A 9,122-nucleotide genomic window follows, 5' to 3' on the forward strand; every position below is an offset into this window, starting at 1 on the left:
CTCCTCCAATTTCCTTCCTTTTAAAGGCTGAAAAATATTCTGTTGCATGTACATACCATATTTTGTTTATCCATCCATCCATCCATCAATGGGCACTTGAGTTACTGTTGTGAATAATGCTGCTATGAACATTGGTGTACAAATATGTTTGAGTCCCTGCTTTCAATTCCTTCGGATGTATACCTAGAGGTAGAATTGTTGGATCATATGGTAATTCTACATTTAATTTTTTGAGGACCCTCCACATTGTCTTCCACAGTGGTTGTACCATTTTACATTCCCACCAGCAATGTACAAGGATCCCAATTCCTCCGCATCCTGACACTTATTTTTTATAATAACCATCCTAATAGGTTCACACCTATTAGGTGTGCTAGCTCATTGTGGTTTTCATTTGCATTTCCCTAATGATTAGTGACACTGAGTATCTTTTCATGTGCCTGCTATCTGTATATCTTTGGAGAAATGTCTATTCAAGTCTTTTGCCCACTTTTTTTTGTATTTTGTTTTTACTCCTTTTTTGAGGCAGGGTTTTGCTCTGTTACCTAGGCTGGAGTACAGTGGTCTGACCATGGCTCACTGCAACCTCTGCCACCTGGTATCAAGCAATCCTCCCATCTCAACCCTCCAAGTAGCTGAGACCACAGGTGTGTGCCACCACACCTGGCTAATTTTTAATTTTTTTATAGAGATGAGGTTTCACTATATTGCCCAGGCTGGTCTTGAACTCCTCAGCTCAAGGGATCCTCCTACTTCAGCCTCCCAAAGTTGCTGGGATTATAGGCCTGAGCCATGATGCCCTGCCTTTTTGACCACTTTTTAATTGGGTTCTTTTTATATTGAGTTGTAGACATTCTTTATATGTTCTGAATATTAATCCCTTATCAGATACTTGATTTGTAAATATGGGGTGCTTTTCTAATTTTTTTTTTTTAGAGAGAGGGTCTTATTCTGCCACCCGGGCTGTAGTGCAGTGGCCTGATCATAGCTCACTGCAGCCTCAAATTCCCTGGCTCAGGAGATCTTCCCACCTCAGCCTTTGGAATAGCTGGGACCACAGGTACATATCACCATGCCTGCCTTTTCTTTTCTTCTTGTCTTTCTTTTCTTTTTTTTTTTTTTACTTTTTTTGTAGAGACAGGATCTCACTATGTTGCCCAGGCTGGTCTCCAACTCTTGGTCTCCTGCCTCAGCTTCCCAAAGTGGTGGGGTGATTACAAGTATGTGCCACCATGCCCAGCTGCTTTTCTTTCTAGTGTCCTTTGTACATTTTGAATTTTGATGTAATGCAATTTATCTTTTTTGATTTCATTGCCTGTGCCTTTTGCTGTCACATTGAGGCAATCATTGCCAAACTTAGTTTCATGAAACTTCCCTTTCTTCTGAAATTTTTGCTTTTGTTTTTGTTTTGAGATAGAGTTTCACTCTTGTCGCCCAGGCTGGAGTGTAATGGCGCGATCTTGGCTCACTGTAACCTCCACTTCCCCGGTTCAAGAGATTCTCCTGCCTCACCCTCCCGAGTAGCTGGGATTGCAGGCATGTGCCACCACACCCGGGTAATTTTTTATATTTTTAGTAGAGACGGGGTTTCACCCTGTTGGCCGGGCTGGTCTTGAACTCCTGACCTCAGGTGATCGCCCACCTCAGCCCCCCAAAGTGCTAGGATTACAGGTGTGAGCCACTGCACCCGGCTTGTATTTTTTTCTAGACAGTCTTGCTCTGTCTCCCAGGGTGGAGTGCAGTGGCGCCATCTCTGCTCACTGCAACCTCCTCCTCCCAGGTTTAAGCCATTCTCCTGCCTCAGCCTCCTGAGTAGCTGGGATTACAGGCGCACACCACCATGCCCGGCTAATTTTTGTATATATATTTTTGAGACTGAGTTTTGCTCTGTCGCCCAGGCTGAAGTGCAGCGGCGCGATCTCGACTCACTGCAACCCGGGTTCAAGTGATTCTCCAGCCTCAGCCTTCTGAGTAGCTGGGATTACAGGCACGTGCCACCACCCCCAGCTAATTTTTTGTACTTTTATTTATTTATTTTTTTGACGGAGTCCCGCTCTGTCACCCAGGCTGGAGTGCAGTGGCACAGTCCCGGCTCACTGCAAGCTCTGCCTCCCGGGTTCACGCCATTCTCCTGCTTCAGCCTCCAGAGTAGCTGGGACTACAGGCGCCCGCCACTACGCCCGGCTAATTTTTTGTATTTTTAGTAGAGACGGGGTTTCATCGTGTTAGCCAGGATGGTCTCGATTTCCTGACCTCGTGATCTGCCCGCCTCGGCCTCCCAAAGTGCTGGGATTACAGGCGTGAGCCACTGCGCCCGGCCATTTTTTGTACTTTTAGTACGGACGGGGATACATCATGTTAGCCAGGATTGTCTTAATCTCCTGACCTCGTGATCCGCCCGCCTCGGCCTCCCAAAGTGTTGGGATTACTGGTGTAAGACAGTGCGTCCAGTTAGGAATTCTCTTTATCTATGCTGTAGGTAATGTGAACTGGCATATTCTTTCTGAAAAGCAACTTGACAAAATGCATGAAGAGTTCTAAAAATGTTCATGGCTCTTTCAGCCAGTAACTACACTTTCAAGAATCAATAGAGGACGTGCACAGTGGCTCACACCTGTAATCCCTGCATTTTGGGAGGCTGAGGTGGGTGGATCACCTGAGGTCAGGAGTTCGAGGCCAGCCTGGCCAACATGGTGAACCCCCCGTCTCTACTAAAAACACAAAACATTAGCTGGGAGTGGTGGTGCACGCCTGTAATCCCAGCTACTCAGGAGGCTGAGGCAGGATAATCACTTGAACCCAGGAGGTGGAGGTTGCAGTGAGCCGAGATCGTGCCACTGCACTTCAGCCTGGGCAACAAGAGCAAAACTCTGTCTAAAAAAAAAAAAGAAACTATTGAAGGAACTCAGAACTCAGATTATCTATCTATATATCTATCTATAGATCTCTCTCTCTCTCTCTCTCTCTCTATATATATATATATGCATTTTTTTTTTTTTTGAGACATAGTCTCTCACCCTGTCGCCCAGCAGGCTGTAGTGCAGTGGCACAATCTCGGCTCACTGCAACCTCTGCTCTCGGGTTCAAGCGATTCTCCTGCCTCAGCCTCCTGAGTAGCTGGGACTACAGGTAACGCCACCATGCCCAGCTAATTTTTGTATTTTTGTAGAGATGGGGTTTCATCATGTTGGCCAGGCTGGTCATGACCTCCTGACCTTGAGATCCGCCCGCCTTGGCCTCCCAAATGCTGGGATTACAGGTGTGAGCCACCGCGCCTGGCCATGTTGTGTTTCGAGACGGGGTCTCACTCTATTTCCCAGGCTGGAGTGCGGTGGCACAATCACAGCTCACTGCAGCCTTGACCTCCCCGCGCTCAGGTGATCCTCCCACCTCTGCCTCCTGAGTAGCTGAGACTCTGGGACTACAGGCAGGCGCCACCATGCTTAGCTATTTTTTGTAAAGATGAGGTTTTGCCATGTTGCCCAGGAGTCTTGAGCTCCTGGGCAATATATTACAGGCTCAAGGGATCTTCCTTCCTCAGCCTCCCAAAGTGCTCGGATTACAAGCGTGAGCCACCTTGCCCGGCCCTCTTTCAAGTTTTGTATCTTAGGTTTTTGTCTTTGATTATTTTGAGGTTTTTTGAGACAGAGTCTCATTCTGTCGCCCAGGATGAAGTGCAGTGGCGCAATCTAGGCTCACTGCAACCTCCAACTCCAGGGTTCAAGTGATTCTCCTGCCTCAGCCTCCCAGGTAGCTGGGATTACGGGCGCCCGCCACCACATCAGGGTAATTTTTGTATTTTTAGTAGAGATGGGGTTTCACCATGTTGGCCAGGCTGCTCTGGAACTCCTGACCTCAACTGATCGCCCAACTCAGCCTCCCAAAGTGCTGGGATTACAGGCATCAGCCACCATACCTGGCCACATTTTGAGTTAACTTTTGTATATGGTGTAAAGGATCTGTCATTCTTTTGCATGTGGGTATCATTTTCCCAGTGCCATTTGTTGAAGATTTTTTTCCATGGAATGGTCTTGGCACCCTTCTTGAAAATCACTTGGCCATACATGTGAGGACTCATTTCTGGACTCCATTGGTCTATATATGTCTTTATGCCCAGTACCACATTGTTTTGATTCCTGTAGCTTTTTTTTTTTTTTTTGAGATGGAGTCTCGCTCTGTCGCCAGGCTGGAGTTGCGATCTCGGCTCACTGCAACCTCCGAATCCCTGGTTCAAGCGATTCCCCTGCCTCAGCCTCCCGAGTAGCTGGGTCTACAGGCACGCGCCACCATGCCCAGCTAATTTTTGTATTTTTAGTAGGGATGCGGTTTCACCATGTTGGCCAGGATAGTCTCGATCTCCTGACCTCGTGATCCGCCCGCCTCAGCCTCCCAAAGTGCTGGGATTACAGGCGTGAGCCACCACGCCTGGCCCATATTGCTGTAGCTTTTAAGTAAATAAGCTTTCAAATCAGGAAGTGTTAGTCCTCCAACTTTGTTGTTCTTTTTGAACTCTTTTGGCTATTTTGGGTCTCGAGATTCCGTATGAATTCTCAGATGAGTTTTTCTATTTCTTCAAAAAACATCATTGGGATTTTGACAGGGACTGCACTGAATTTGTAGATCACCTTTAGTATTGACAGCTTAAGCCTTCCAATGTATTAACACAGGATGTCTACTTATTTGTCTTAATTTATGTTAGTGATGTTTTGTAGCTTTCAGTGTACATACTGTCACTGTACATCGCTGGTTAAGTTTATTTCTAAATATTTTATTCATATTGATGCTACTGTAAATGGAATTGTTTCCTTAATTTCCTTTTTGGATTATTCCTTGTGTGTAGAAATGCAATTGAGGCTGGGCGTGGTGGCTCACACCTGTAATCCCAGCACTTTGGGAGGCCAGGGTGGGCAGATCATGAAGTTAGGAGTTCAAGACCAGCCTGGCCAACATGGTGAAACCTCTACTAAAAATAAAAAAAATTAGCTGGGTGTGGTGGTGCACGCCTATAATCCCAGCTACTCAGGAGGCTGAGGCAGGAGAACTGCCTGAACCCCGGATGCAGAGGTTGCAGTGGGCTGAGATTGCGCCACTGCACCCCAGCCTGGGCGACAGAGTGAGATTGTCTCAGGAAAAAAATGATTTTTGTGTGTTGATTTTGCATCCTGCAACTTGGCTGAATTCGTTTATTAGCTTTTTTTTTTTTTTTTTTTTTAATTGAGAAGGAGTCTTGCTCTGCCACCCAGGCTGGAGTGCAGTGGTGCAATCTCGGCTCACTGCAAGCTCCGCCTCTCAGGTTCACGCCATTCTCCTGCCTCAGCCTCCTGAGTGGCTGCGACTACAGGTGCCCGCCACCACACCCGTATAATTTTTTGTATATATATATTTTTTAGCAGAGATGGGGTTTCACCGTGTTAGCCAGGATGGTCTAGATCTCCTGACCTCGTGATCTGCCTGCATCAGCCTCCCAAAGTGCTGGGATTACAGTCATGAGCCACCACGCCTGGCCTTTTTTTTTTTTTTTTTTTTTTCTTTCTGAGACAGAGTTTTGCTCTCGTTGCCCAGGCTGGAGTGCAATGGCATGATCTTGACTCACTGCAACCTCCGCCTTCCGGGTTCAAGTGATTCTCCTGCCTCAGCCTCCTGAGTAGCTGGGATTACAGGGGCCTGCCACCACACCTGGCTAATTTTTTGTACTTTTGGTAGAGATGGGGTTTCACCATGTTGGCCGGGGTGGTCTCGAATTCCTGACCTCAGGTGATCCACCCACCTCGGCCTCCCAAAGTGCTGGGATTATAGGCGTGAGCCACCATGACTGGCTATTATTATTTTTTTTCTGAGAAACAGCCTCACTCTGTCACCCAGGGTGGAGTGCAGTGGTGTGATCTCAGCTCACTGCAACCTCTGCACCCCAGGTTCAAGTGATTCTCATGCCTCAGCCTCCCAAGTAGCTGGGATTACAGGTGTGTGCCACCACATCTCACTAATTTTTTGTATTTTTGGTAGAAATGAGGTTTCTCCATGTTGGCCTCAAACTCCTGACCTCCTCAAGTGATCGGCACACCTCGGCCTCCCAAAGTGCTGGAATTACAGGTGTGAGCTATCACAACCAGCCTCCTTTATTAGTTCTAACAGTTTTTGCGTTGAATAGTTTGATTTTAAACACAGAAAAAATATGGCTGCAAGACAAATTCACTACCTTGTTCAAGTTTATAGAATTGTTTTTCTTTAACAAGATATGCCTAAAAGGTGGCAAAATTTGAAGAAACACCAGTGTCAAGATCAACATACATAACCCAAGAATTTTTGCCCAAATGCTGCTATGAAACATCCTGAAGTATGCAAAATATTCAATTATTAACTTTATAAAAGTCAACTCCTGAATACATGCAAAAATTACAAACCCTACTTATATAAAAAAGGAAATCCTTAGACCCTGAACAATCCTTATGACATGTTTGATTTTCAGGTTAATATTGAGTGATATTAATTGGTGAGAATATCTAACTGGAGAGGCTATGTAAACATAATTTTCACTTCAATAAATATTTGTTGAGTGGTATGCAGTGATGAGTTTAGACCCTGGGATTTGATAGCTTTTGATTAGAATCTTGGTTCCCCACCAATTAGTTGTTTGGCCTTTTACCAATTTCCCTAAACCATTTTTTGTTCTTCTTTAAGACAGGGTATAGACTGGGCACGGTGGCTCATGTCTGTAATCCCAGCACTTTGGGAGGCTGAGGTGGGCAGATCATTTTGAGGTCAGGAGCTCAAGACCAGCCTGGCCAACATGGTGAAACCCTGTGTCAATTAAAAATAAAAAAAAACAGCGAGGCGTGGTGGTGGGCACCTATAATCCCAGCTACTTGGGAGGCTGAGGCACGAGAATCGCTTCAAGAGGTTGCAGTGAGCCAAGATTGTGCCACTGCACTCCAGCCTGGGTGACAGAGACTCCGTCTCCAAAAAAAAAAAAAAAAAAAAGATAGGGATTATAATATCTGCCCCACCAGACTGAGAATTAAATGAGATAACTTTGTATTCAACAGTAAGTAGTTGAAAAACGTTACATATTATGATGTTGAGTAAACTACACATTGGGCACTATAAGAAAGTAAAAAGAAAATCAAATAATCTTAATACTCTACTATGGCAAATGAATAGTATGCTGGAAGTAAATTTAAGGACATGCTCAGATAGGAAATTTAGGTAGCTGGCTCCTGTGTAATGGGCTGGAGAGAGTGGATCATAAACAAAACTATTAAGAAAGCTATAATAATTCAGGCAAACTCTATGTGGCATAGCAATACAGGCTGAACTGGAGTGTTGTTCAACACAGGTTGAAATGCAGTGTAGAATGGAGACTTTCTGTGCCTAGAACAATGAGCTTTGGAAAATCTAAGCCATAGCTTAGGAGATAACACACTTTAATCATCTTCTACCTTCACCTTAATAATCTAGGGGATTCTAAGAAATCATTTGACTCTTCTAGGTACCATTTTATAGATAAAACTGAGGCTCAGAGAGCAAGGCCATCATTGCATTATTAATGGGGGACACTATTCACACTGTAGTCTATGAAAATGACACCTTCTGGAACACAACAAAAATAAGTGATGGCTCCCGAAGTTGTGCACTGCAGCAGCCCTGTCAGAAAGGTTACAACATAATGGTAGACAGCAGAATTGATCGCTATCTAAAAACTTGTGCTTTTCCCACTATAACATACTATCTCTTACCATGGTATCTTATTTATGGGTATGTAGCATACCTAGGGTTAAACACTGAATTAAAACAAAGAAACAAATCAAACACATCCCAGATATGGGTTTTTCATAAGAACTTCATAGGCTTATTAAAGTGAATTTAATGGAATCCTGTAAACACTAGCTACTTAACAACAAATTAAGGTGCTTGATATATTCTTAAACCATTACTTAATAGGAAAAATAAGGGTAAAACAGATATAAGAACCCAACCATTTACTTTGGACTTGTCCAAAACAGATAAGGAGCTTTACAAAAAAAAAAAACAAAAAAAACCTCAAAGGACTAACACAAAAATTAAGATCATAAATCAATTTTCTGCAGACATTTCTTGAATTATCCCAAAATTTTAAGGTCAATTTCCCCCCCCAAAATGTTTTTATCATTGTTATCTTGGCAAAAAATACCTAATCTTAGTAAGAAGCACATATTTAACTAGTTCTTTAAATATAAAAAAAATTTAATTCATATTTATGCCAAGAACACTACAATTTACAAAAGTTTCATCCAAACTCTTACCCTATGTCTACCCACACCAGAGGGAGGAACATGTCTTTGTGGAGAGGATTTCTTTGAGACTCTAAATATGCTTTGTTCAGGAAAGGGGAAGATACAAAAATATAGAACAAAAAAGAATATTGGCTCATTGTACACAAGAGAGGCCAGCCATTAAGAACTGTTATCAATACAATAAAAGGGAATACTTGGCCAGAGATCCTCTAGATAAGTAGCTAAAATGTGATCAAAAGGAGAAAGAGGAAGAAGCAAATACACAAACGTTTTATGGGTATTAATAAAAATAAAGACATCTCTGAACAAATGATAAAATCCCTTCCCTGAAAAATTTCAAATGAGATTCACAGAAATGCAGAAGCAAGAGAAACTTTAGATTTAGAAACATCTCATTTGGGCTGGGTGCAGTGGCTCACGCCTGTAATCCTAGCACTTTGGGAAGCCGAGGCAAATGAATCACCTGAGGACAGGAGTTCAAGACTGGCCTGGGCAACATGGTAAAACCCCATCTCTACTAAAAATACAAAAAAAAAAAAAAAAAATCCCAGCTACTGTGGAGGCTGAGACAGGAGAATCGCTTGAATCTGGGAGGTGGAGGTTGCAGTCAGCTGAGACCGCAACATTGCACTTCAGGCTGGACAACAAGAGCAAATCCCCATCTCAAACAAAACAAAACAGAATAAAATCTTATTTGACTGATGATAAATTTCAGAGTAGTTAGATGACCTGTCCAAGGTCACATAATGCCAGAATTTTGACTAGGACACAAGTCTCCTGGCTTCCAAGTGTGTGTTTTCTTTCATGTGCTATACTGCCTATTATTTATCTGTCCCTAACCACTTGAAGTGG

Source organism: Gorilla gorilla, chromosome 1, assembly GCF_029281585.2.
Source record: "Gorilla gorilla gorilla isolate KB3781 chromosome 1, NHGRI_mGorGor1-v2.1_pri, whole genome shotgun sequence".
In the NCBI taxonomy this organism is placed as follows: Eukaryota; Metazoa; Chordata; class Mammalia; order Primates; family Hominidae; genus Gorilla; species Gorilla gorilla.